This window comes from Centroberyx affinis, unplaced genomic scaffold (assembly GCF_046629955.1).
Source record: "Centroberyx affinis isolate AG114_WGS23_722 - 3 ecotype Tasmania unplaced genomic scaffold, CSIRO-AGI_Caff_v1 ptg000721l_1, whole genome shotgun sequence".
Lineage (NCBI taxonomy): Eukaryota > Metazoa > Chordata > Actinopteri > Beryciformes > Berycidae > Centroberyx > Centroberyx affinis.
This window is the reverse complement of record NW_027279338.1, coordinates 33,211-54,670: the sequence shown is the minus strand read 5'-3', so window position 1 is coordinate 54,670 and position 21,460 is coordinate 33,211. Positions and strand designations below refer to the sequence as shown.

Here is a 21,460-nt window from a genome sequence, read left to right as displayed (position 1 = left end):
CAGTTTCCAGGCGCACAGAAATGCCGTCCACTTTGTTCTTGGTCTTCCGGTCAGATATCAGATATTAGATATTAGGTAGGACTTGCAGACCGGCTGTCCACGTTTTCAGATTTTGCTTTTCCACAGAGCGAGAGAAGGGTGCACCGTTCCCAGCGGCACTGCAATACCGGGTCGATGCGTGGAGCGAACGGAGCAAGCCCCTTTTTCGACTCCTGCTCCTAAAAATCCGTTTAATATGTTGTCCCCTTATAGAGGACGTATCAGATATTAAACTGATAAGAACAGATACTACACTTGATCTTAGCCAAAAGGCCGAGAAACGATAACCCCCTGCCGTTGGCAGCACAAGGCCGCCCCTCCGGTCCGGTCCGTCCTCGTCGGGGTGTCGCAGTCTTTTACCATAACAATTGCTGGTGCTTAGCACCTCCGCCCACGGAGTCTCTGGCGTATCTGCTGACCTAGTTTTCTGTTTCCTTGCACAACTGTCCAGGGCTCAGCCAAAGCGCTAAGCCCGCCAAAAATACGTTTAACTCTTTGGTGTTACTCTCCACGGAAGTCTTTAGTAAAAGGCGAAAGACTTGTACGTTATGAAGAGAAACCAGAGTAAGTACAGCCTCTCTCCGCAAGAGCGGCCAGAGACCCTAGTCGTCTCGGTCAACAGCTTCACGGTGCTCCCCCCTGTTGGGCTAGCTGCATGGCAAAGTACAGGCCACACCTTTGCTGGCACTCCACCCCGCCTTCTCGGGAGCCTGAGCCTAATCCAATCCGATGACCCGGAAATTCACCTCCGACAAAACGCAGCACAGACTGCTTTGACCAGTTTCCAGGCGCACAGAAATGCCGTCCACTTTGTTCTTGGTCTTCCGGTCAGATATCAGATATTAGATATTAGGTAGGACTTGCAGACCGGCTGTCCACGTTTTCAGATTTTGCTTTTCCACAGAGCGAGAGAAGGGTGCACCGTTCCCAGCGGCACTGCAATACCGGGTCGATGCGTGGAGCGAACGGAGCAAGCCCCTTTTTCGACTCCTGCTCCTAAAAATCCGTTTAATATGTTGTCCCCTTATAGAGGACGTATCAGATATTAAACTGATAAGAACAGATACTACACTTGATCTTAGCCAAAAGGCCGAGAAGCGATAACCCCCTGCCGTTGGCAGCACAAGGCCGCCCCTCCGGTCCGGTCCGTCCTCGTCGGGGTGTCGCAGTCTTTTACCATAACAATTGCTGGTGCTTAGCACCTCCGCCCACGGAGTCTCTGGCGTATCTGCTGACCTAGTTTTCTGTTTCCTTGCACAACTGTACAGGGCTCAGCCAAAGCGCTAAGCCCGCCAAAAATACGTTTAACTCTTTGGTGTTACTCTCCACGGAAGTCTTTAGTAAAAGGCGAAAGACTTGTACGTTATGAAGAGAAACCAGAGTAAGTACAGCCTCTCTCCGCAAGAGCGGCCAAAGACCCTAGTCGTCTCGGTCAACAGCTTCACGGTGCTCCCCCCTGTTGGGCTAGCTGCATGGCAAAGTACAGGCCACACCTTTGCTGGCACTCCACCCCGCCTTCTCGGGAGCCTGAGCCTAATCCAATCCGATGACCCGGAAATTCACCTCCGACAAAACGCAGCACAGACTGCTTTGACCAGTTTCCAGGCGCACAGAAATGCCGTCCACTTTGTTCTTGGTCTTCCGGTCAGATATCAGATATTAGATATTAGGTAGGACTTGCAGACCGGCTGTCCACGTTTTCAGATTTTGCTTTTCCACAGAGCGAGAGAAGGGTGCACCGTTCCCAGCGGCACTGCAATACCGGGTCGATGCGTGGAGCGAACGGAGCAAGCCCCTTTTTCGACTCCTGCTCCTAAAAATCCGTTTAATATGTTGTCCCCTTATAGAGGACGTATCAGATATTAAACTGATAAGAACAGATACTACACTTGATCTTAGCCAAAAGGCCGAGAAGCGATAACCCCCTGCCGTTGGCAGCACAAGGCCGCCCCTCCGGTCCGGTCCGTCCTCGTCGGGGTGTCGCAGTCTTTTACCATAACAATTGCTGGTGCTTAGCACCTCCGCCCACGGAGTCTCTGGCGTATCTGCTGACCTAGTTTTCTGTTTCCTTGCACAACTGTACAGGGCTCAGCCAAAGCGCTAAGCCCGCCAAAAATACGTTTAACTCTTTGGTGTTACTCTCCACGGAAGTCTTTAGTAAAAGGCGAAAGACTTGTACGTTATGAAGAGAAACCAGAGTAAGTACAGCCTCTCTCCGCAAGAGCGGCCAAAGACCCTAGTCGTCTCGGTCAACAGCTTCACGGTGCTCCCCCCTGTTGGGCTAGCTGCATGGCAAAGTACAGGCCACACCTTTGCTGGCACTCCACCCCGCCTTCTCGGGAGCCTGAGCCTAATCCAATCCGATGACCCGGAAATTCACCTCCGACAAAACGCAGCACAGACTGCTTTGACCAGTTTCCAGGCGCACAGAAATGCCGTCCACTTTGTTCTTGGTCTTCCGGTCAGATATCAGATATTAGATATTAGGTAGGACTTGCAGACCGGCTGTCCACGTTTTCAGATTTTGCTTTTCCACAGAGCGAGAGAAGGGTGCACCGTTCCCAGCGGCACTGCAATACCGGGTCGATGCGTGGAGCGAACGGAGCAAGCCCCTTTTTCGACTCCTGCTCCTAAAAATCCGTTTAATATGTTGTCCCCTTATAGAGGACGTATCAGATATTAAACTGATAAGAACAGATACTACACTTGATCTTAGCCAAAAGGCCGAGAAGCGATAACCCCCTGCCGTTGGCAGCACAAGGCCGCCCCTCCGGTCCGGTCCGTCCTCGTCGGGGTGTCGCAGTCTTTTACCATAACAATTGCTGGTGCTTAGCACCTCCGCCCACGGAGTCTCTGGCGTATCTGCTGACCTAGTTTTCTGTTTCCTTGCACAACTGTACAGGGCTCAGCCAAAGCGCTAAGCCCGCCAAAAATACGTTTAACTCTTTGGTGTTACTCTCCACGGAAGTCTTTAGTAAAAGGCGAAAGACTTGTACGTTATGAAGAGAAACCAGAGTAAGTACAGCCTCTCTCCGCAAGAGCGGCCAAAGACCCTAGTCGTCTCGGTCAACAGCTTCACGGTGCTCCCCCCTGTTGGGCTAGCTGCATGGCAAAGTACAGGCCACACCTTTGCTGGCACTCCACCCCGCCTTCTCGGGAGCCTGAGCCTAATCCAATCCGATGACCCGGAAATTCACCTCCGACAAAACGCAGCACAGACTGCTTTGACCAGTTTCCAGGCGCACAGAAATGCCGTCCACTTTGTTCTTGGTCTTCCGGTCAGATATCAGATATTAGATATTAGGTAGGACTTGCAGACCGGCTGTCCACGTTTTCAGATTTTGCTTTTCCACAGAGCGAGAGAAGGGTGCACCGTTCCCAGCGGCACTGCAATACCGGGTCGATGCGTGGAGCGAACGGAGCAAGCCCCTTTTTCGACTCCTGCTCCTAAAAATCCGTTTAATATGTTGTCCCCTTATAGAGGACGTATCAGATATTAAACTGATAAGAACAGATACTACACTTGATCTTAGCCAAAAGGCCGAGAAGCGATAACCCCCTGCCGTTGGCAGCACAAGGCCGCCCCTCCGGTCCGGTCCGTCCTCGTCGGGGTGTCGCAGTCTTTTACCATAACAATTGCTGGTGCTTAGCACCTCCGCCCACGGAGTCTCTGGCGTATCTGCTGACCTAGTTTTCTGTTTCCTTGCACAACTGTCCAGGGCTCAGCCAAAGCGCTAAGCCCGCCAAAAATACGTTTAACTCTTTGGTGTTACTCTCCACGGAAGTCTTTAGTAAAAGGCGAAAGACTTGTACGTTATGAAGAGAAACCAGAGTAAGTACAGCCTCTCTCCGCAAGAGCGGCCAGAGACCCTAGTCGTCTCGGTCAACAGCTTCACGGTGCTCCCCCCTGTTGGGCTAGCTGCATGGCAAAGTACAGGCCACACCTTTGCTGGCACTCCACCCCGCCTTCTCGGGAGCCTGAGCCTAATCCAATCCGATGACCCGGAAATTCACCTCCGACAAAACGCAGCACAGACTGCTTTGACCAGTTTCCAGGCGCACAGAAATGCCGTCCACTTTGTTCTTGGTCTTCCGGTCAGATATCAGATATTAGATATTAGGTAGGACTTGCAGACCGGCTGTCCACGTTTTCAGATTTTGCTTTTCCACAGAGCGAGAGAAGGGTGCACCGTTCCCAGCGGCACTGCAATACCGGGTCGATGCGTGGAGCGAACGGAGCAAGCCCCTTTTTCGACTCCTGCTCCTAAAAATCCGTTTAATATGTTGTCCCCTTATAGAGGACGTATCAGATATTAAACTGATAAGAACAGATACTACACTTGATCTTAGCCAAAAGGCCGAGAAGCGATAACCCCCTGCCGTTGGCAGCACAAGGCCGCCCCTCCGGTCCGGTCCGTCCTCGTCGGGGTGTCGCAGTCTTTTACCATAACAATTGCTGGTGCTTAGCACCTCCGCCCACGGAGTCTCTGGCGTATCTGCTGACCTAGTTTTCTGTTTCCTTGCACAACTGTACAGGGCTCAGCCAAAGCGCTAAGCCCGCCAAAAATACGTTTAACTCTTTGGTGTTACTCTCCACGGAAGTCTTTAGTAAAAGGCGAAAGACTTGTACGTTATGAAGAGAAACCAGAGTAAGTACAGCCTCTCTCCGCAAGAGCGGCCAAAGACCCTAGTCGTCTCGGTCAACAGCTTCACGGTGCTCCCCCCTGTTGGGCTAGCTGCATGGCAAAGTACAGGCCACACCTTTGCTGGCACTCCACCCCGCCTTCTCGGGAGCCTGAGCCTAATCCAATCCGATGACCCGGAAATTCACCTCCGACAAAACGCAGCACAGACTGCTTTGACCAGTTTCCAGGCGCACAGAAATGCCGTCCACTTTGTTCTTGGTCTTCCGGTCAGATATCAGATATTAGATATTAGGTAGGACTTGCAGACCGGCTGTCCACGTTTTCAGATTTTGCTTTTCCACAGAGCGAGAGAAGGGTGCACCGTTCCCAGCGGCACTGCAATACCGGGTCGATGCGTGGAGCGAACGGAGCAAGCCCCTTTTTCGACTCCTGCTCCTAAAAATCCGTTTAATATGTTGTCCCCTTATAGAGGACGTATCAGATATTAAACTGATAAGAACAGATACTACACTTGATCTTAGCCAAAAGGCCGAGAAGCGATAACCCCCTGCCGTTGGCAGCACAAGGCCGCCCCTCCGGTCCGGTCCGTCCTCGTCGGGGTGTCGCAGTCTTTTACCATAACAATTGCTGGTGCTTAGCACCTCCGCCCACGGAGTCTCTGGCGTATCTGCTGACCTAGTTTTCTGTTTCCTTGCACAACTGTCCAGGGCTCAGCCAAAGCGCTAAGCCCGCCAAAAATACGTTTAACTCTTTGGTGTTACTCTCCACGGAAGTCTTTAGTAAAAGGCGAAAGACTTGTACGTTATGAAGAGAAACCAGAGTAAGTACAGCCTCTCTCCGCAAGAGCGGCCAAAGACCCTAGTCGTCTCGGTCAACAGCTTCACGGTGCTCCCCCCTGTTGGGCTAGCTGCATGGCAAAGTACAGGCCACACCTTTGCTGGCACTCCACCCCGCCTTCTCGGGAGCCTGAGCCTAATCCAATCCGATGACCCGGAAATTCACCTCCGACAAAACGCAGCACAGACTGCTTTGACCAGTTTCCAGGCGCACAGAAATGCCGTCCACTTTGTTCTTGGTCTTCCGGTCAGATATCAGATATTAGATATTAGGTAGGACTTGCAGACCGGCTGTCCACGTTTTCAGATTTTGCTTTTCCACAGAGCGAGAGAAGGGTGCACCGTTCCCAGCGGCACTGCAATACCGGGTCGATGCGTGGAGCGAACGGAGCAAGCCCCTTTTTCGACTCCTGCTCCTAAAAATCCGTTTAATATGTTGTCCCCTTATAGAGGACGTATCAGATATTAAACTGATAAGAACAGATTTTTTTTTTTTTTTTTTTGGAAATAGTTTATTGACACCTTCAAATCTTCAGTATATAGAAGTCACACAATACAATATTCCACGATACATTAGTCCCTTAGTACATCGGCTTAGTTTACCGACACATTCTATAACTCAAATTCCATACGGCCACCCTCAAATAAATCATAGAAACACATCAAATCATGTTAATTGTGCCTGAGCTGCCCAAAGAAAAAACACTATAGCTCACAGCCAACAGTTGCAAAAAAAGAAAAAACCCATCTGGGCTTTACCGGCCACTGTTTCTCTTCTCTCTGAGGATCAAAAGGCTATACCAACATGCAAATAATATTTCTATCATACCCTTCTTTATGACATATTTTAGCCCTGGAAAACAGACACCAAAAGGTTTTTGTATTTTGCTTTCAGTCTTCCATATTTGTGTAAATTACTTTCCATTTACTTTTAATGGAGTCTATACCCCACTTCTCAATCTCTAGGAGAAGCTGTCTTTGGAGGGCACCTTCTATATTCCTAGCAATACCTGCCACTGTCCACTTGGTGTCTCTGTTCACTGTACTACACCTAACCTCCCATAGCTTGGCTCTTACTAGTGACACAAGGAGAATTACTTTGCTCAACTGCCCCTTCTCTATTTTAAATTCCATTTCTTGGGTTTTCGTCCAACTTATACCTTTTAAAATTAAAAACTTTTGACCAAGCTTCTTCCATACTTGCTGAGCAAACAGACATTCCCACAGTACATGTTCAATTGTCTCAACACCATTACAATTCACCCTTGGGCACCACTTGTTGGCTGTCAACCCATGATTGTACATTGTATTTCTCACCGCAAACCGCTTGTGCAGGGCCAACCAATTAAAATCCTTCAATCTATTATCTAACTCCTTATTCTGGACTCTCTTCCACACTTCCCGGGGTATATGGATTGAGTCCCTGGGGTCCAGCTTCTCTATCATTTTAGCATAAAGCTTCTTGTGATCAAATGCAAGCTGCTTATCTAAACATTCTCGGTGCTTTTTGGCCCATCTAATTATTTTCATAAGATATGTTGGTATTTGCTCAGATTTTGGGGAACTATTGTCCCAAACACCCATCACAGACTTAAGGGGAACAGCAAGCCAAAATCTAAGCAAGAATTGGCACTTGTGCACAGGTGACGACACCAATAGTCTGCAAGCACAAGTATAAAATAGCACTTTCAGTTTCAGGGCTAGGTTGGGTAAGTCTCTCCCTCCCCTCTCAATGGGCTGATACATCTGATCCCTTTTCAAGTACTCATAACCTCCCCACAAAAACTTAAAAATGGCTTTATGCAATTTCAGGCCAATTAATGCCGGCATGGGAAAAACCAAAGCTAAATGCAATAGAGACGGGAGTATATCTGCTTTAACGGCTAATATCTTACCACTGATGGTCAATCTCCTTAGCCCCCACAAATTAAGTTTTGTCGTCACCTTAGCTAGTCGTGTCTCCCAGTTTGTTTTTGCATCATCCTCATTGCCATAAGAAATCCCTAAAATGGTTATAGGGCCAGTGCAAAGGGCTAGATCACAAGGGGCCTCCCTTCTATTACTCCACTTTCCCAAGTACTTTACTTGCGACTTTCCCCTGTTGATTTTAGCCCCTGAGGCATAAGAAAAGGCTTCAATAACCCTCATGGCTTCCCTTAAACACAAATCATTTTCAAGATACAATACTGTGTCATCCGCGTACAGTGACATGATCAACGACTCGCCTCCTGGCAGGCATACACCCCTGATATTTTTGTTCTTTCTTATTGCGCATGCCAACACCTCTATAAATACTACATACAACAAAGCTGAGCATGGGCACCCCTGACGGACACCCCTGGCCTGTCTGAACACTTCTCCCAAGTGGCCATTCACGTTCACTCTGCTTCCCACATTGGTATAAAGGATGTTAAGCCAACTCAAAAAACGTTTACCGTAGCCAAACTTCTCCAAAATTCTAAACAAAAACTTGTGGTTGACTCTATCGAATGCTTTTTCTTGGTCCAAGCTTAGGACTATAAAAGATAGATTTCTATCCTGGGCATATGCTTGCACATCTCTGTGTAACTGTGTATTCCAACAAATTTGTCTACCTTCAACAGCACAAGTTTGGTCCGACCCAATAACATGTGGCAGGGCAGATCCCAATCGGCTGGTCAGCACCTTGCTAAAAATTTTATAATCTGTACATAGCATCGTCAGGGGCCTGTAATTGGCTAGCATCCTATTGTCACCCTTTTTGTAAAGAAGTGAAATGACCCCCTCGCACATGGTTTTCCCCATCTGTCCCTTCTGACATATACATCTAAATAGTTCTAACAATACCGGGCCAACTACATCCCAAAACGCTAGATAAAATTCCTTTGTGAGACCATCAATTCCCGGAACCTTACCATCCTTCATCGATTTAAGCGCTCTATATACTTCATCCAATTCCAGATCCCTTTCCAACTGCTCTTTTAAGTCTGCAGGTACCTCATTGTCAATATTACGCAACACGCTCGTTCCGTTTTCGCTATCAACCTCAACCTCACAAAAAAAATTAGAAAAATGCGCTGTTGCTACCTCCAACATCTCTTTTGTGGCCCTAACCTCCTCTCCCTTACCATTCAGGAGGGAGGAAATGCATCTTCTCTTCGCCTTACTCTTAGAGTGCTTAAAAAAATAAGAAGAGCATCTTTCGTTTTTCTCCCATTTCTCCCTTGAGCTTCTGAACTTAAATGCTTCAGCTCTCCTTTGAAAGAACAACTGCTGCTTATTTTGCAAGTAATTCAATGTCTCATAGTCTACAGCGTTATCTGTGTTTCTTTGTACAATTATGTTTTCTACTTCTTTCTGCACCTGGTAGTACTCTTTAAATTCCAGTCTCTTCTTCTCCCTTGCATATGTCTGTACAAAATGTTTAATTCTTGTTTTGGTACTTTCCCACCACTCAGTCACCTCAAGGTAGAATGATTTCACCTCCATACATTTTTTAAAGAAGGCCCGAAAAGTTTTCCTAAACTGAACATCTGCCAGAATTTGATTATTCAGCTTCCAGTATCCTTTCCCAAAAGGTACTACTATTACATTCACCTCAACAATCAACATTTCATGATCCGAGTAAAAAACAGGGGAGGTATGAACCGAAGTCACCCTTAAATCCGCAGGGCAGAAAACATAATCAATCCGACTTTTAGCCCCTCTACTATTTGCCCACGTGAACCCTGGTTCTAAAGGGTGGACTTTCCTATAGGAGTCTACCATCTGATACCTCGCTATCAAATTCCCAAGCACAGTGCTCGCAGTATTGCCATCTAGTGATGAATTAAAATCCCCTCCCAGTATAACGTGACTATTGGTCATGAATACTGTATCTAAATTATCAAACAGTTCTTTTCTCCCCTTTGGCTCTACATTTGCATAAACATTAACTACTCTCAGCCTCCTCTCCCTCCATTCAATATCCAATACCAAAACTCTCCCCTGTACAATTGAGAAACTCCCAACAATTTTGATCTCACCATCCCCACATAATACACCCACCCCTGTAGAGTGAACCCCCCCAATGCTCCACCTGGAATCACCCTTAACCCATTCTCTGGAAAACAAAAATAAATCATTTTCATCTTTTAAATGGACTTCCTGTAACAAACATAAAGAAAACTTAATGGAGGCCAAATGAGCAAACACAGTAGCCCTTTTAGCCCGATCTTTCAAGCCTCTGACATTAATGCTTATTATTTTAAAACAAGACATAAATCAGATATCCAAGGAATGCTCACACTCACTCATACAAGTGGTCCACATCAGTAGTCTCGCGCTCAGGAAAAAGTGTCTCCGAGGGGGGGGGGCTGTCCGATCGTGTAATAGTCGCGGGTGACACTTCAGCAACAACCCCGCTAAGAGGGAGGGGGTCAGTAGAGGCAGTCTGCAGGGAGGACCCCGAGGTAGTAGAAGTCTCAAAAACACCTGCAGCCTCAGAGGAAGCAGACGCGTTTCCTGGTGTCATTGTCTCACTGTCCGAAGCATCCTCTTCTGCTCCCACATCTCCCCTCCCCTCTTCCCCCTCATCATCCGAAGAACCTGAAAACAGAGGCTGAAACGCATTTTCTGTCACCAACGGCGGGGAGAGAGGGACCGTTTGGCTGGTTTTCTTCCTTTTCCTCTTACTATGTCCTCCCTTCGCTTCCACCGTGGCCCATTCGGGCGGGGAAACGCTCTCCCCATCAGCCCCGGCTTCCTCAACTTGCTGGTCCCAGCTCACACCACTTGCTTCTGCGCCAGTATCTTGACCGGGAACAGGAACCTCCTTGTCCCTCTCCCTTTCCTCTCTCTCTCTCTGAATCTCCGCCACCACCATCTCAAGATCGCGTAGAGGCTCCGCCACAGTAAGAGCCTCTGCCTGGTGCACCTTGTGGGCCGCCATCTTGTTCTTTACAGCGGCGGCGTACGAGGGAACCTCTGTGCACTGCTTGAACAGGTGCTGCTCAGAGCCGCATAGGCTACACCTCTTCGGCCGCAAACAGTCTTTCATAATGTGCCCCAGTCCATCACAATTTCTGCACCGCAGCTGCACACATACCTCAGCTACATGACCATACGTGGAGCACTTTCTGCAGAATCTCGGCTGTCCAGCATATATCAGAAAACCTCTGTCAGCCCCAATCGTAAAAGCTGCAGGAGGATGCCGGAAGCCATCATGGCCTCCTACGTCGTCCTTCAGCAGCACTCTGAATTGGCGCTTACCAGTCCAAAGTCCCAAGGCGTCCTTAATCTCCCTCACACCCGGCATCACTGTGGCGTACTTGGCGAGGAAAGATCTCGTCGCCTCTTCCGTGACCCAGGGGTTGTAGATGTGGACAGTGACCACTCGCTGGTTGGACCTGCACAGATTTTCCACCTGAAAGCTCTTCAGCAAGCCATCTGCTAAGCGGGAAACCAGCCCACGAGCCTCCTCCATCTTGACCAGACTGTAAAAAGTAACGTCAAAATACTTGTCTTTGGCATTTTGCTGGAGGCAAAGCAGATCATCAACTTTTAAACACAAGGCCCCAAAAAGGATCTCTTTTCCAAAGCTGTATCTACTCATCATCTCGCCGTCTTTCACTTTCCATACAAAACGTAGCGTATTTTTCAGCACGGCTAATGCCTGCTGTTCAGCCGCCGATGATGGCATAATGAAGGGCGATCGCTCCACACTTTCAACTACATGATCTTAGCCAAAAGGCCGAGAAGCGATAACCCCCTGCCGTTGGCAGCACAAGGCCGCCCCTCCGGTCCGGTCCGTCCTCGTCGGGGTGTCGCAGTCTTTTACCATAACAATTGCTGGTGCTTAGCACCTCCGCCCACGGAGTCTCTGGCGTATCTGCTGACCTAGTTTTCTGTTTCCTTGCACAACTGTACAGGGCTCAGCCAAAGCGCTAAGCCCGCCAAAAATACGTTTAACTCTTTGGTGTTACTCTCCACGGAAGTCTTTAGTAAAAGGCGAAAGACTTGTACGTTATGAAGAGAAACCAGAGTAAGTACAGCCTCTCTCCGCAAGAGCGGCCAAAGACCCTAGTCGTCTCGGTCAACAGCTTCACGGTGCTCCCCCCTGTTGGGCTAGCTGCATGGCAAAGTACAGGCCACACCTTTGCTGGCACTCCACCCCGCCTTCTCGGGAGCCTGAGCCTAATCCAATCCGATGACCCGGAAATTCACCTCCGACAAAACGCAGCACAGACTGCTTTGACCAGTTTCCAGGCGCACAGAAATGCCGTCCACTTTGTTCTTGGTCTTCCGGTCAGATATCAGATATTAGATATTAGGTAGGACTTGCAGACCGGCTGTCCACGTTTTCAGATTTTGCTTTTCCACAGAGCGAGAGAAGGGTGCACCGTTCCCAGCGGCACTGCAATACCGGGTCGATGCGTGGAGCGAACGGAGCAAGCCCCTTTTTCGACTCCTGCTCCTAAAAATCCGTTTAATATGTTGTCCCCTTATAGAGGACGTATCAGATATTAAACTGATAAGAACAGATACTACACTTGATCTTAGCCAAAAGGCCGAGAAGCGATAACCCCCTGCCGTTGGCAGCACAAGGCCGCCCCTCCGGTCCGGTCCGTCCTCGTCGGGGTGTCGCAGTCTTTTACCATAACAATTGCTGGTGCTTAGCACCTCCGCCCACGGAGTCTCTGGCGTATCTGCTGACCTAGTTTTCTGTTTCCTTGCACAACTGTCCAGGGCTCAGCCAAAGCGCTAAGCCCGCCAAAAATACGTTTAACTCTTTGGTGTTACTCTCCACGGAAGTCTTTAGTAAAAGGCGAAAGACTTGTACGTTATGAAGAGAAACCAGAGTAAGTACAGCCTCTCTCCGCAAGAGCGGCCAAAGACCCTAGTCGTCTCGGTCAACAGCTTCACGGTGCTCCCCCCTGTTGGGCTAGCTGCATGGCAAAGTACAGGCCACACCTTTGCTGGCACTCCACCCCGCCTTCTCGGGAGCCTGAGCCTAATCCAATCCGATGACCCGGAAATTCACCTCCGACAAAACGCAGCACAGACTGCTTTGACCAGTTTCCAGGCGCACAGAAATGCCGTCCACTTTGTTCTTGGTCTTCCGGTCAGATATCAGATATTAGATATTAGGTAGGACTTGCAGACCGGCTGTCCACGTTTTCAGATTTTGCTTTTCCACAGAGCGAGAGAAGGGTGCACCGTTCCCAGCGGCACTGCAATACCGGGTCGATGCGTGGAGCGAACGGAGCAAGCCCCTTTTTCGACTCCTGCTCCTAAAAATCCGTTTAATATGTTGTCCCCTTATAGAGGACGTATCAGATATTAAACTGATAAGAACAGATACTACACTTGATCTTAGCCAAAAGGCCGAGAAGCGATAACCCCCTGCCGTTGGCAGCACAAGGCCGCCCCTCCGGTCCGGTCCGTCCTCGTCGGGGTGTCGCAGTCTTTTACCATAACAATTGCTGGTGCTTAGCACCTCCGCCCACGGAGTCTCTGGCGTATCTGCTGACCTAGTTTTCTGTTTCCTTGCACAACTGTCCAGGGCTCAGCCAAAGCGCTAAGCCCGCCAAAAATACGTTTAACTCTTTGGTGTTACTCTCCACGGAAGTCTTTAGTAAAAGGCGAAAGACTTGTACGTTATGAAGAGAAACCAGAGTAAGTACAGCCTCTCTCCGCAAGAGCGGCCAAAGACCCTAGTCGTCTCGGTCAACAGCTTCACGGTGCTCCCCCCTGTTGGGCTAGCTGCATGGCAAAGTACAGGCCACACCTTTGCTGGCACTCCACCCCGCCTTCTCGGGAGCCTGAGCCTAATCCAATCCGATGACCCGGAAATTCACCTCCGACAAAACGCAGCACAGACTGCTTTGACCAGTTTCCAGGCGCACAGAAATGCCGTCCACTTTGTTCTTGGTCTTCCGGTCAGATATCAGATATTAGATATTAGGTAGGACTTGCAGACCGGCTGTCCACGTTTTCAGATTTTGCTTTTCCACAGAGCGAGAGAAGGGTGCACCGTTCCCAGCGGCACTGCAATACCGGGTCGATGCGTGGAGCGAACGGAGCAAGCCCCTTTTTCGACTCCTGCTCCTAAAAATCCGTTTAATATGTTGTCCCCTTATAGAGGACGTATCAGATATTAAACTGATAAGAACAGATACTACACTTGATCTTAGCCAAAAGGCCGAGAAGCGATAACCCCCTGCCGTTGGCAGCACAAGGCCGCCCCTCCGGTCCGGTCCGTCCTCGTCGGGGTGTCGCAGTCTTTTACCATAACAATTGCTGGTGCTTAGCACCTCCGCCCACGGAGTCTCTGGCGTATCTGCTGACCTAGTTTTCTGTTTCCTTGCACAACTGTCCAGGGCTCAGCCAAAGCGCTAAGCCCGCCAAAAATACGTTTAACTCTTTGGTGTTACTCTCCACGGAAGTCTTTAGTAAAAGGCGAAAGACTTGTACGTTATGAAGAGAAACCAGAGTAAGTACAGCCTCTCTCCGCAAGAGCGGCCAAAGACCCTAGTCGTCTCGGTCAACAGCTTCACGGTGCTCCCCCCTGTTGGGCTAGCTGCATGGCAAAGTACAGGCCACACCTTTGCTGGCACTCCACCCCGCCTTCTCGGGAGCCTGAGCCTAATCCAATCCGATGACCCGGAAATTCACCTCCGACAAAACGCAGCACAGACTGCTTTGACCAGTTTCCAGGCGCACAGAAATGCCGTCCACTTTGTTCTTGGTCTTCCGGTCAGATATCAGATATTAGATATTAGGTAGGACTTGCAGACCGGCTGTCCACGTTTTCAGATTTTGCTTTTCCACAGAGCGAGAGAAGGGTGCACCGTTCCCAGCGGCACTGCAATACCGGGTCGATGCGTGGAGCGAACGGAGCAAGCCCCTTTTTCGACTCCTGCTCCTAAAAATCCGTTTAATATGTTGTCCCCTTATAGAGGACGTATCAGATATTAAACTGATAAGAACAGATACTACACTTGATCTTAGCCAAAAGGCCGAGAAGCGATAACCCCCTGCCGTTGGCAGCACAAGGCCGCCCCTCCGGTCCGGTCCGTCCTCGTCGGGGTGTCGCAGTCTTTTACCATAACAATTGCTGGTGCTTAGCACCTCCGCCCACGGAGTCTCTGGCGTATCTGCTGACCTAGTTTTCTGTTTCCTTGCACAACTGTCCAGGGCTCAGCCAAAGCGCTAAGCCCGCCAAAAATACGTTTAACTCTTTGGTGTTACTCTCCACGGAAGTCTTTAGTAAAAGGCGAAAGACTTGTACGTTATGAAGAGAAACCAGAGTAAGTACAGCCTCTCTCCGCAAGAGCGGCCAAAGACCCTAGTCGTCTCGGTCAACAGCTTCACGGTGCTCCCCCCTGTTGGGCTAGCTGCATGGCAAAGTACAGGCCACACCTTTGCTGGCACTCCACCCCGCCTTCTCGGGAGCCTGAGCCTAATCCAATCCGATGACCCGGAAATTCACCTCCGACAAAACGCAGCACAGACTGCTTTGACCAGTTTCCAGGCGCACAGAAATGCCGTCCACTTTGTTCTTGGTCTTCCGGTCAGATATCAGATATTAGATATTAGGTAGGACTTGCAGACCGGCTGTCCACGTTTTCAGATTTTGCTTTTCCACAGAGCGAGAGAAGGGTGCACCGTTCCCAGCGGCACTGCAATACCGGGTCGATGCGTGGAGCGAACGGAGCAAGCCCCTTTTTCGACTCCTGCTCCTAAAAATCCGTTTAATATGTTGTCCCCTTATAGAGGACGTATCAGATATTAAACTGATAAGAACAGATACTACACTTGATCTTAGCCAAAAGGCCGAGAAGCGATAACCCCCTGCCGTTGGCAGCACAAGGCCGCCCCTCCGGTCCGGTCCATCCTCGTCGGGGTGTCGCAGTCTTTTACCATAACAATTGCTGGTGCTTAGCACCTCCGCCCACGGAGTCTCTGGCGTATCTGCTGACCTAGTTTTCTGTTTCCTTGCACAACTGTCCAGGGCTCAGCCAAAGCGCTAAGCCCGCCAAAAATACGTTTAACTCTTTGGTGTTACTCTCCACGGAAGTCTTTAGTAAAAGGCGAAAGACTTGTACGTTATGAAGAGAAACCAGAGTAAGTACAGCCTCTCTCCGCAAGAGCGGCCAAAGACCCTAGTCGTCTCGGTCAACAGCTTCACGGTGCTCCCCCCTGTTGGGCTAGCTGCATGGCAAAGTACAGGCCACACCTTTGCTGGCACTCCACCCCGCCTTCTCGGGAGCCTGAGCCTAATCCAATCCGATGACCCGGAAATTCACCTCCGACAAAACGCAGCACAGACTGCTTTGACCAGTTTCCAGGCGCACAGAAATGCCGTCCACTTTGTTCTTGGTCTTCCGGTCAGATATCAGATATTAGATATTAGGTAGGACTTGCAGACCGGCTGTCCACGTTTTCAGATTTTGCTTTTCCACAGAGCGAGAGAAGGGTGCACCGTTCCCAGCGGCACTGCAATACCGGGTCGATGCGTGGAGCGAACGGAGCAAGCCCCTTTTTCGACTCCTGCTCCTAAAAATCCGTTTAATATGTTGTCCCCTTATAGAGGACGTATCAGATATTAAACTGATAAGAACAGATACTACACTTGATCTTAGCCAAAAGGCCGAGAAGCGATAACCCCCTGCCGTTGGCAGCACAAGGCCGCCCCTCCGGTCCGGTCCGTCCTCGTCGGGGTGTCGCAGTCTTTTACCATAACAATTGCTGGTGCTTAGCACCTCCGCCCACGGAGTCTCTGGCGTATCTGCTGACCTAGTTTTCTGTTTCCTTGCACAACTGTCCAGGGCTCAGCCAAAGCGCTAAGCCCGCCAAAAATACGTTTAACTCTTTGGTGTTACTCTCCACGGAAGTCTTTAGTAAAAGGCGAAAGACTTGTACGTTATGAAGAGAAACCAGAGTAAGTACAGCCTCTCTCCGCAAGAGCGGCCAAAGACCCTAGTCGTCTCGGTCAACAGCTTCACGGTGCTCCCCCCTGTTGGGCTAGCTGCATGGCAAAGTACAGGCCACACCTTTGCTGGCACTCCACCCCGCCTTCTCGGGAGCCTGAGCCTAATCCAATCCGATGACCCGGAAATTCACCTCCGACAAAACGCAGCACAGACTGCTTTGACCAGTTTCCAGGCGCACAGAAATGCCGTCCACTTTGTTCTTGGTCTTCCGGTCAGATATCAGATATTAGATATTAGGTAGGACTTGCAGACCGGCTGTCCACGTTTTCAGATTTTGCTTTTCCACAGAGCGAGAGAAGGGTGCACCGTTCCCAGCGGCACTGCAATACCGGGTCGATGCGTGGAGCGAACGGAGCAAGCCCCTTTTTCGACTCCTGCTCCTAAAAATCCGTTTAATATGTTGTCCCCTTATAGAGGACGTATCAGATATTAAACTGATAAGAACAGATACTACACTTGATCTTAGCCAAAAGGCCGAGAAGCGATAACCCCCTGCCGTTGGCAGCACAAGGCCGCCCCTCCGGTCCGGTCCGTCCTCGTCGGGGTGTCGCAGTCTTTTACCATAACAATTGCTGGTGCTTAGCACCTCCGCCCACGGAGTCTCTGGCGTATCTGCTGACCTAGTTTTCTGTTTCCTTGCACAACTGTCCAGGGCTCAGCCAAAGCGCTAAGCCCGCCAAAAATACGTTTAACTCTTTGGTGTTACTCTCCACGGAAGTCTTTAGTAAAAGGCGAAAGACTTGTACGTTATGAAGAGAAACCAGAGTAAGTACAGCCTCTCTCCGCAAGAGCGGCCAAAGACCCTAGTCGTCTCGGTCAACAGCTTCACGGTGCTCCCCCCTGTTGGGCTAGCTGCATGGCAAAGTACAGGCCACACCTTTGCTGGCACTCCACCCCGCCTTCTCGGGAGCCTGAGCCTAATCCAATCCGATGACCCGGAAATTCACCTCCGACAAAACGCAGCACAGACTGCTTTGACCAGTTTCCAGGCGCACAGAAATGCCGTCCACTTTGTTCTTGGTCTTCCGGTCAGATATCAGATATTAGATATTAGGTAGGACTTGCAGACCGGCTGTCCACGTTTTCAGATTTTGCTTTTCCACAGAGCGAGAGAAGGGTGCACCGTTCCCAGCGGCACTGCAATACCGGGTCGATGCGTGGAGCGAACGGAGCAAGCCCCTTTTTCGACTCCTGCTCCTAAAAATCCGTTTAATATGTTGTCCCCTTATAGAGGACGTATCAGATATTAAACTGATAAGAACAGATACTACACTTGATCTTAGCCAAAAGGCCGAGAAGCGATAACCCCCTGCCGTTGGCAGCACAAGGCCGCCCCTCCGGTCCGGTCCGTCCTCGTCGGGGTGTCGCAGTCTTTTACCATAACAATTGCTGGTGCTTAGCACCTCCGCCCACGGAGTCTCTGGCGTATCTGCTGACCTAGTTTTCTGTTTCCTTGCACAACTGTACAGGGCTCAGCCAAAGCGCTAAGCCCGCCAAAAATACGTTTAACTCTTTGGTGTTACTCTCCACGGAAGTCTTTAGTAAAAGGCGAAAGACTTGTACGTTATGAAGAGAAACCAGAGTAAGTACAGCCTCTCTCCGCAAGAGCGGCCAAAGACCCTAGTCGTCTCGGTCAACAGCTTCACGGTGCTCCCCCCTGTTGGGCTAGCTGCATGGCAAAGTACAGGCCACACCTTTGCTGGCACTCCACCCCGCCTTCTCGGGAGCCTGAGCCTAATCCAATCCGATGACCCGGAAATTCACCTCCGACAAAACGCAGCACAGACTGCTTTGACCAGTTTCCAGGCGCACAGAAATGCCGTCCACTTTGTTCTTGGTCTTCCGGTCAGATATCAGATATTAGATATTAGGTAGGACTTGCAGACCGGCTGTCCACGTTTTCAGATTTTGCTTTTCCACAGAGCGAGAGAAGGGTGCACCGTTCCCAGCGGCACTGCAATACCGGGTCGATGCGCGGAGCGAACGGAGCAAGCCCCTTTTTCGACTCCTGCTCCTAAAAATCCGTTTAATATGTTGTCCCCTTATAGAGGACGTATCAGATATTAAACTGATAAGAACAGATACTACACTTGATCTTAGCCAAAAGGCCGAGAAGCGATAACCCCCTGCCGTTGGCAGCACAAGGCCGCCCCTCCGGTCCGGTCCGTCCTCGTCGGGGTGTCGCAGTCTTTTACCATAACAATTGCTGGTGCTTAGCACCTCCGCCCTCGGAGTCCCTGGCGTATCTGCTGACCTAGTTTTCTGTTTCCTTGCACAACTGTACAGGGCTCAGCCAAAGCGCTAAGCCCGCCAAAAATACGTTTAACTCTTTGGTGTTACTCTCCACGGAAGTCTTTAGTAAAAGGCGAAAGACTTGTACGTTATGAAGAGAAACCAGAGTAAGTACAGCCTCTCTCCGCAAGAGCGGCCAAAGACCCTAGTCGTCTCGGTCAACAGCTTCACGGTGCTCCCCCCTGTTGGGCTAGCTGCATGGCAAAGTACAGGCCACACCTTTGCTGGCACTCCACCCCGCCTTCTCGGGAGCCTGAGCCTAATCCAATCCGATGACCCGGAAATTCACCTCCGACAAAACGCAGCACAGACTGCTTTGACCAGTTTCCAGGCGCACAGAAATGCCGTCCACTTTGTTCTTGGTCTTCCGGTCAGATATCAGATATTAGATATTAGGTAGGACTTGCAGACCGGCTGTCCACGTTTTCAGATTTTGCTTTTCCACAGAGCGAGAGAAGGGTGCACCGTTCCCAGCGGCACTGCAATACCGGGTCGATGCGCGGAGCGAACGGAGCAAGCCCCTTTTTCGACTCCTGCTCCTAAAAATCCGTTTAATATGTTGTCCCCTTATAGAGGACGTATCAGATATTAAACTGATAAGAACAGATACTACACTTGATCTTAGCCAAAAGGCCGAGAAGCGATAAACCCCTGCTGTTGGCAGCACAAGGCCGCCCCTCCGGTCCGGTCCGTCCTCGTCGGGGTGTCGCAGTCTTTTACCATAACAATTGCTGGTGCTTAGCACCTCCGCCCACGGAGTCTCTGGCGTATCTGCTGACCTAGTTTTCTGTTTCCTTGCACAACTGTACAGGGCTCAGCCAAAGCGCTAAGCCCGCCAAAAATACGTTTAACTCTTTGGTGTTACTCTCCACGGAAGTCTTTAGTAAAAGGCGAAAGACTTGTACGTTATGAAGAGAAACCAGAGTAAGTACAGCCTCTCTCCGCAAGAGCGGCCAAAGACCCTAGTCGTCTCGGTCAACAGCTTCACGGTGCTCCCCCCTGTTGGGCTAGCTGCATGGCAAAGTACAGGCCACACCTTTGCTGGCACTCCACCCCGCCTTCTCGGGAGCCTGAGCCTAATCCAATCCGATGACCCGGAAATTCACCTCCGACAAAACGCAGCACAGACTGCTTTGACCAGTTTCCAGGCGCACAGAAATGCCGTCCACTTTGTTCTTGGTCTTCCGGTCAGATATCAGATATTAGATATTAGGTAGGACTTGCAGACCGGCTGTCCACGTTTTCAGATTTTGCTTTTCCACAGAGCGAGAGAAGGGTGCACCGTTCCCAGCGGCACTGCAATACCGGGTCGATGCGCGGAGCGAACGGAGCAAGCCCCTTTTTCGACTCCTGCTCCTAAAAATCCGTTTAATATGTTGTCCCCTTATAGAGGACGTATCAGATATTAAACTGATAAGAACAGATACTACACTTGATCTTAGCCAAAAGGCCGAGAAGCGATAACCCCCTGCCGTTGGCAGCACAAGGCCGCCCCTCCGGTCCGGTCCGTCCTCGTCGGGGTGTCGCAGTCTTTTACCATAACAATTGCTGGTGCTTAGCACCTCCGCCCACGGAGTCTCTGGCGTATCTGCTGACCTAGTTTTCTGTTTCCTTGCACAACTGTACAGGGCTCAGCCAAAGCGCTAAGCCCGCCAAAAATACGTTTAACTCTTTGGTGTTACTCTCCACGGAAGTCTTTAGTAAAAGGCGAAAGACTTGTACGTTATGAAGAAAAACCAGAGTAAGTACAGCCTCTCTCCGCAAGAGCGGCCAAAGACCCTAGTCGTCTCGGTCAACAGCTTCACGGTGCTCCCCCCTGTTGGGCTAGCTGCATGGCAAAGTACAGGCCACACCTTTGCTGGCACTCCACCCCGCCTTCTCGGGAGCCTGAGCCTAATCCAATCCGATGACCCGGAAATTCACCTCCGACAAAACGCAGCACAGACTGCTTTGACCAGTTTCCAGGCGCACAGAAATGCCGTCCACTTTGTTCTTGGTCTTCCGGTCAGATATCAGATATTAGATATTAGGTAGGACTTGCAGACCGGCTGTCCACGTTTTCAGATTTTGCTTTTCCACAGAGCGAGAGAAGGGTGCACCGTTCCCAGCGGCACTGCAATACCGGGTCGATGCGCGGAGCGAACGGAGCAAGCCCCTTTTTCGACTCCTGCTCCTAAAAATCCGTTTAATATGTTGTCCCCTTAAAGAGGACGTATCAGATATTAAACTGATAAGAACAGATACTACACTTGATCTTAGCCAAAAGGCCGAGAAGCGATAACCCCCTGCCGTTGGCAGCACAAGGCCGCCCCTCCGGTCCGGTCCGTCCTCGTCGGGGTGTCGCAGTCTTTTACCATAACAATTGCTGGTGCTTAGCACCTCCGCCCACGGAGTCTCTGGCGTATCTGCTGACCTAGTTTTCTGTTTCCTTGCACAACTGTACAGGGCTCAGCCAAAGCGCTAAGCCCGCCAAAAATACGTTTAACTCTTTGGTGTTACTCTCCACGGAAGTCTTTAGTAAAAGGCGAAAGACTTGTACGTTATGAAGAGAAACCAGAGTAAGTACAGCCTCTCTCCGCAAGAGCGGCCAAAGACCCTAGTCGTCTCGGTCAACAGCTTCACGGTGCTCCCCCCTGTTGGGCTAGCTGCATGGCAAAGTACAGGCCACACCTTTGCTGGCACTCCACCCCGC

At 50.2% G+C, this 21,460-nt stretch overlaps 40 non-coding genes across 40 annotated transcripts; all 40 read right to left on the bottom strand.

Moving 5' to 3' along the window:
• Nucleotides 1-133: 133 nt before the first annotated feature.
• Nucleotides 134-324, bottom strand: LOC139644313 (U2 spliceosomal RNA). Its single transcript, XR_011695180.1, has one exon. It is a non-coding gene; the product is annotated as a U2 spliceosomal RNA (small nuclear RNA).
• A 167-nt stretch (nt 325-491) lies between these two features.
• On the bottom strand, nt 492-607 carry LOC139644270 (U5 spliceosomal RNA). The gene has a single exon (XR_011695139.1). It is a non-coding gene; the product is annotated as a U5 spliceosomal RNA (small nuclear RNA).
• A 343-nt stretch (nt 608-950) lies between these two features.
• On the bottom strand, nt 951-1,141 carry LOC139644298 (U2 spliceosomal RNA). The gene has a single exon (XR_011695165.1). It is a non-coding gene; the product is annotated as a U2 spliceosomal RNA (small nuclear RNA).
• A 167-nt stretch (nt 1,142-1,308) lies between these two features.
• LOC139644269 (U5 spliceosomal RNA) lies at nt 1,309-1,424 on the bottom strand. Its single transcript, XR_011695138.1, has one exon. It is a non-coding gene; the product is annotated as a U5 spliceosomal RNA (small nuclear RNA).
• Nucleotides 1,425-1,767: 343 nt separating this feature from the next.
• Nucleotides 1,768-1,958, bottom strand: LOC139644297 (U2 spliceosomal RNA). Its single transcript, XR_011695164.1, has one exon. It is a non-coding gene; the product is annotated as a U2 spliceosomal RNA (small nuclear RNA).
• Nucleotides 1,959-2,125: 167 nt separating this feature from the next.
• LOC139644268 (U5 spliceosomal RNA) lies at nt 2,126-2,241 on the bottom strand. Its single transcript, XR_011695137.1, has one exon. It is a non-coding gene; the product is annotated as a U5 spliceosomal RNA (small nuclear RNA).
• Nucleotides 2,242-2,584: 343 nt separating this feature from the next.
• Nucleotides 2,585-2,775, bottom strand: LOC139644296 (U2 spliceosomal RNA). Its single transcript, XR_011695163.1, has one exon. It is a non-coding gene; the product is annotated as a U2 spliceosomal RNA (small nuclear RNA).
• A 167-nt stretch (nt 2,776-2,942) lies between these two features.
• LOC139644267 (U5 spliceosomal RNA) lies at nt 2,943-3,058 on the bottom strand. The gene has a single exon (XR_011695136.1). It is a non-coding gene; the product is annotated as a U5 spliceosomal RNA (small nuclear RNA).
• A 343-nt stretch (nt 3,059-3,401) lies between these two features.
• LOC139644295 (U2 spliceosomal RNA) lies at nt 3,402-3,592 on the bottom strand. The gene has a single exon (XR_011695162.1). It is a non-coding gene; the product is annotated as a U2 spliceosomal RNA (small nuclear RNA).
• Nucleotides 3,593-3,759: 167 nt separating this feature from the next.
• On the bottom strand, nt 3,760-3,875 carry LOC139644266 (U5 spliceosomal RNA). Its single transcript, XR_011695135.1, has one exon. It is a non-coding gene; the product is annotated as a U5 spliceosomal RNA (small nuclear RNA).
• Nucleotides 3,876-4,218: 343 nt separating this feature from the next.
• LOC139644294 (U2 spliceosomal RNA) lies at nt 4,219-4,409 on the bottom strand. Its single transcript, XR_011695161.1, has one exon. It is a non-coding gene; the product is annotated as a U2 spliceosomal RNA (small nuclear RNA).
• A 167-nt stretch (nt 4,410-4,576) lies between these two features.
• Nucleotides 4,577-4,692, bottom strand: LOC139644264 (U5 spliceosomal RNA). Its single transcript, XR_011695133.1, has one exon. It is a non-coding gene; the product is annotated as a U5 spliceosomal RNA (small nuclear RNA).
• A 343-nt stretch (nt 4,693-5,035) lies between these two features.
• Nucleotides 5,036-5,226, bottom strand: LOC139644293 (U2 spliceosomal RNA). The gene has a single exon (XR_011695160.1). It is a non-coding gene; the product is annotated as a U2 spliceosomal RNA (small nuclear RNA).
• Nucleotides 5,227-5,393: 167 nt separating this feature from the next.
• On the bottom strand, nt 5,394-5,509 carry LOC139644263 (U5 spliceosomal RNA). Its single transcript, XR_011695132.1, has one exon. It is a non-coding gene; the product is annotated as a U5 spliceosomal RNA (small nuclear RNA).
• A 343-nt stretch (nt 5,510-5,852) lies between these two features.
• On the bottom strand, nt 5,853-6,035 carry LOC139644320 (U2 spliceosomal RNA). The gene has a single exon (XR_011695185.1). It is a non-coding gene; the product is annotated as a U2 spliceosomal RNA (small nuclear RNA).
• Nucleotides 6,036-11,410: 5,375 nt separating this feature from the next.
• LOC139644262 (U5 spliceosomal RNA) lies at nt 11,411-11,526 on the bottom strand. The gene has a single exon (XR_011695131.1). It is a non-coding gene; the product is annotated as a U5 spliceosomal RNA (small nuclear RNA).
• A 343-nt stretch (nt 11,527-11,869) lies between these two features.
• LOC139644292 (U2 spliceosomal RNA) lies at nt 11,870-12,060 on the bottom strand. Its single transcript, XR_011695159.1, has one exon. It is a non-coding gene; the product is annotated as a U2 spliceosomal RNA (small nuclear RNA).
• Nucleotides 12,061-12,227: 167 nt separating this feature from the next.
• LOC139644261 (U5 spliceosomal RNA) lies at nt 12,228-12,343 on the bottom strand. The gene has a single exon (XR_011695130.1). It is a non-coding gene; the product is annotated as a U5 spliceosomal RNA (small nuclear RNA).
• Nucleotides 12,344-12,686: 343 nt separating this feature from the next.
• LOC139644288 (U2 spliceosomal RNA) lies at nt 12,687-12,877 on the bottom strand. The gene has a single exon (XR_011695156.1). It is a non-coding gene; the product is annotated as a U2 spliceosomal RNA (small nuclear RNA).
• Nucleotides 12,878-13,044: 167 nt separating this feature from the next.
• Nucleotides 13,045-13,160, bottom strand: LOC139644260 (U5 spliceosomal RNA). Its single transcript, XR_011695129.1, has one exon. It is a non-coding gene; the product is annotated as a U5 spliceosomal RNA (small nuclear RNA).
• A 343-nt stretch (nt 13,161-13,503) lies between these two features.
• On the bottom strand, nt 13,504-13,694 carry LOC139644277 (U2 spliceosomal RNA). Its single transcript, XR_011695145.1, has one exon. It is a non-coding gene; the product is annotated as a U2 spliceosomal RNA (small nuclear RNA).
• Nucleotides 13,695-13,861: 167 nt separating this feature from the next.
• LOC139644337 (U5 spliceosomal RNA) lies at nt 13,862-13,977 on the bottom strand. The gene has a single exon (XR_011695196.1). It is a non-coding gene; the product is annotated as a U5 spliceosomal RNA (small nuclear RNA).
• Nucleotides 13,978-14,320: 343 nt separating this feature from the next.
• LOC139644265 (U2 spliceosomal RNA) lies at nt 14,321-14,511 on the bottom strand. Its single transcript, XR_011695134.1, has one exon. It is a non-coding gene; the product is annotated as a U2 spliceosomal RNA (small nuclear RNA).
• A 167-nt stretch (nt 14,512-14,678) lies between these two features.
• Nucleotides 14,679-14,794, bottom strand: LOC139644336 (U5 spliceosomal RNA). Its single transcript, XR_011695195.1, has one exon. It is a non-coding gene; the product is annotated as a U5 spliceosomal RNA (small nuclear RNA).
• A 343-nt stretch (nt 14,795-15,137) lies between these two features.
• LOC139644332 (U2 spliceosomal RNA) lies at nt 15,138-15,328 on the bottom strand. The gene has a single exon (XR_011695191.1). It is a non-coding gene; the product is annotated as a U2 spliceosomal RNA (small nuclear RNA).
• Nucleotides 15,329-15,495: 167 nt separating this feature from the next.
• On the bottom strand, nt 15,496-15,611 carry LOC139644335 (U5 spliceosomal RNA). The gene has a single exon (XR_011695194.1). It is a non-coding gene; the product is annotated as a U5 spliceosomal RNA (small nuclear RNA).
• A 343-nt stretch (nt 15,612-15,954) lies between these two features.
• LOC139644321 (U2 spliceosomal RNA) lies at nt 15,955-16,145 on the bottom strand. The gene has a single exon (XR_011695186.1). It is a non-coding gene; the product is annotated as a U2 spliceosomal RNA (small nuclear RNA).
• Nucleotides 16,146-16,312: 167 nt separating this feature from the next.
• On the bottom strand, nt 16,313-16,428 carry LOC139644334 (U5 spliceosomal RNA). Its single transcript, XR_011695193.1, has one exon. It is a non-coding gene; the product is annotated as a U5 spliceosomal RNA (small nuclear RNA).
• A 343-nt stretch (nt 16,429-16,771) lies between these two features.
• Nucleotides 16,772-16,962, bottom strand: LOC139644310 (U2 spliceosomal RNA). The gene has a single exon (XR_011695177.1). It is a non-coding gene; the product is annotated as a U2 spliceosomal RNA (small nuclear RNA).
• A 167-nt stretch (nt 16,963-17,129) lies between these two features.
• Nucleotides 17,130-17,245, bottom strand: LOC139644333 (U5 spliceosomal RNA). Its single transcript, XR_011695192.1, has one exon. It is a non-coding gene; the product is annotated as a U5 spliceosomal RNA (small nuclear RNA).
• Nucleotides 17,246-17,588: 343 nt separating this feature from the next.
• Nucleotides 17,589-17,779, bottom strand: LOC139644299 (U2 spliceosomal RNA). Its single transcript, XR_011695166.1, has one exon. It is a non-coding gene; the product is annotated as a U2 spliceosomal RNA (small nuclear RNA).
• Nucleotides 17,780-17,946: 167 nt separating this feature from the next.
• Nucleotides 17,947-18,062, bottom strand: LOC139644331 (U5 spliceosomal RNA). Its single transcript, XR_011695190.1, has one exon. It is a non-coding gene; the product is annotated as a U5 spliceosomal RNA (small nuclear RNA).
• Nucleotides 18,063-18,405: 343 nt separating this feature from the next.
• On the bottom strand, nt 18,406-18,596 carry LOC139644312 (U2 spliceosomal RNA). The gene has a single exon (XR_011695179.1). It is a non-coding gene; the product is annotated as a U2 spliceosomal RNA (small nuclear RNA).
• A 167-nt stretch (nt 18,597-18,763) lies between these two features.
• Nucleotides 18,764-18,879, bottom strand: LOC139644330 (U5 spliceosomal RNA). Its single transcript, XR_011695189.1, has one exon. It is a non-coding gene; the product is annotated as a U5 spliceosomal RNA (small nuclear RNA).
• A 343-nt stretch (nt 18,880-19,222) lies between these two features.
• Nucleotides 19,223-19,413, bottom strand: LOC139644311 (U2 spliceosomal RNA). The gene has a single exon (XR_011695178.1). It is a non-coding gene; the product is annotated as a U2 spliceosomal RNA (small nuclear RNA).
• A 167-nt stretch (nt 19,414-19,580) lies between these two features.
• On the bottom strand, nt 19,581-19,696 carry LOC139644329 (U5 spliceosomal RNA). The gene has a single exon (XR_011695188.1). It is a non-coding gene; the product is annotated as a U5 spliceosomal RNA (small nuclear RNA).
• Nucleotides 19,697-20,039: 343 nt separating this feature from the next.
• Nucleotides 20,040-20,230, bottom strand: LOC139644309 (U2 spliceosomal RNA). The gene has a single exon (XR_011695176.1). It is a non-coding gene; the product is annotated as a U2 spliceosomal RNA (small nuclear RNA).
• Nucleotides 20,231-20,397: 167 nt separating this feature from the next.
• Nucleotides 20,398-20,513, bottom strand: LOC139644287 (U5 spliceosomal RNA). The gene has a single exon (XR_011695155.1). It is a non-coding gene; the product is annotated as a U5 spliceosomal RNA (small nuclear RNA).
• A 343-nt stretch (nt 20,514-20,856) lies between these two features.
• Nucleotides 20,857-21,047, bottom strand: LOC139644315 (U2 spliceosomal RNA). Its single transcript, XR_011695182.1, has one exon. It is a non-coding gene; the product is annotated as a U2 spliceosomal RNA (small nuclear RNA).
• Nucleotides 21,048-21,214: 167 nt separating this feature from the next.
• On the bottom strand, nt 21,215-21,330 carry LOC139644328 (U5 spliceosomal RNA). Its single transcript, XR_011695187.1, has one exon. It is a non-coding gene; the product is annotated as a U5 spliceosomal RNA (small nuclear RNA).
• Between the last annotated feature and the right edge of the window lie 130 nt (nt 21,331-21,460).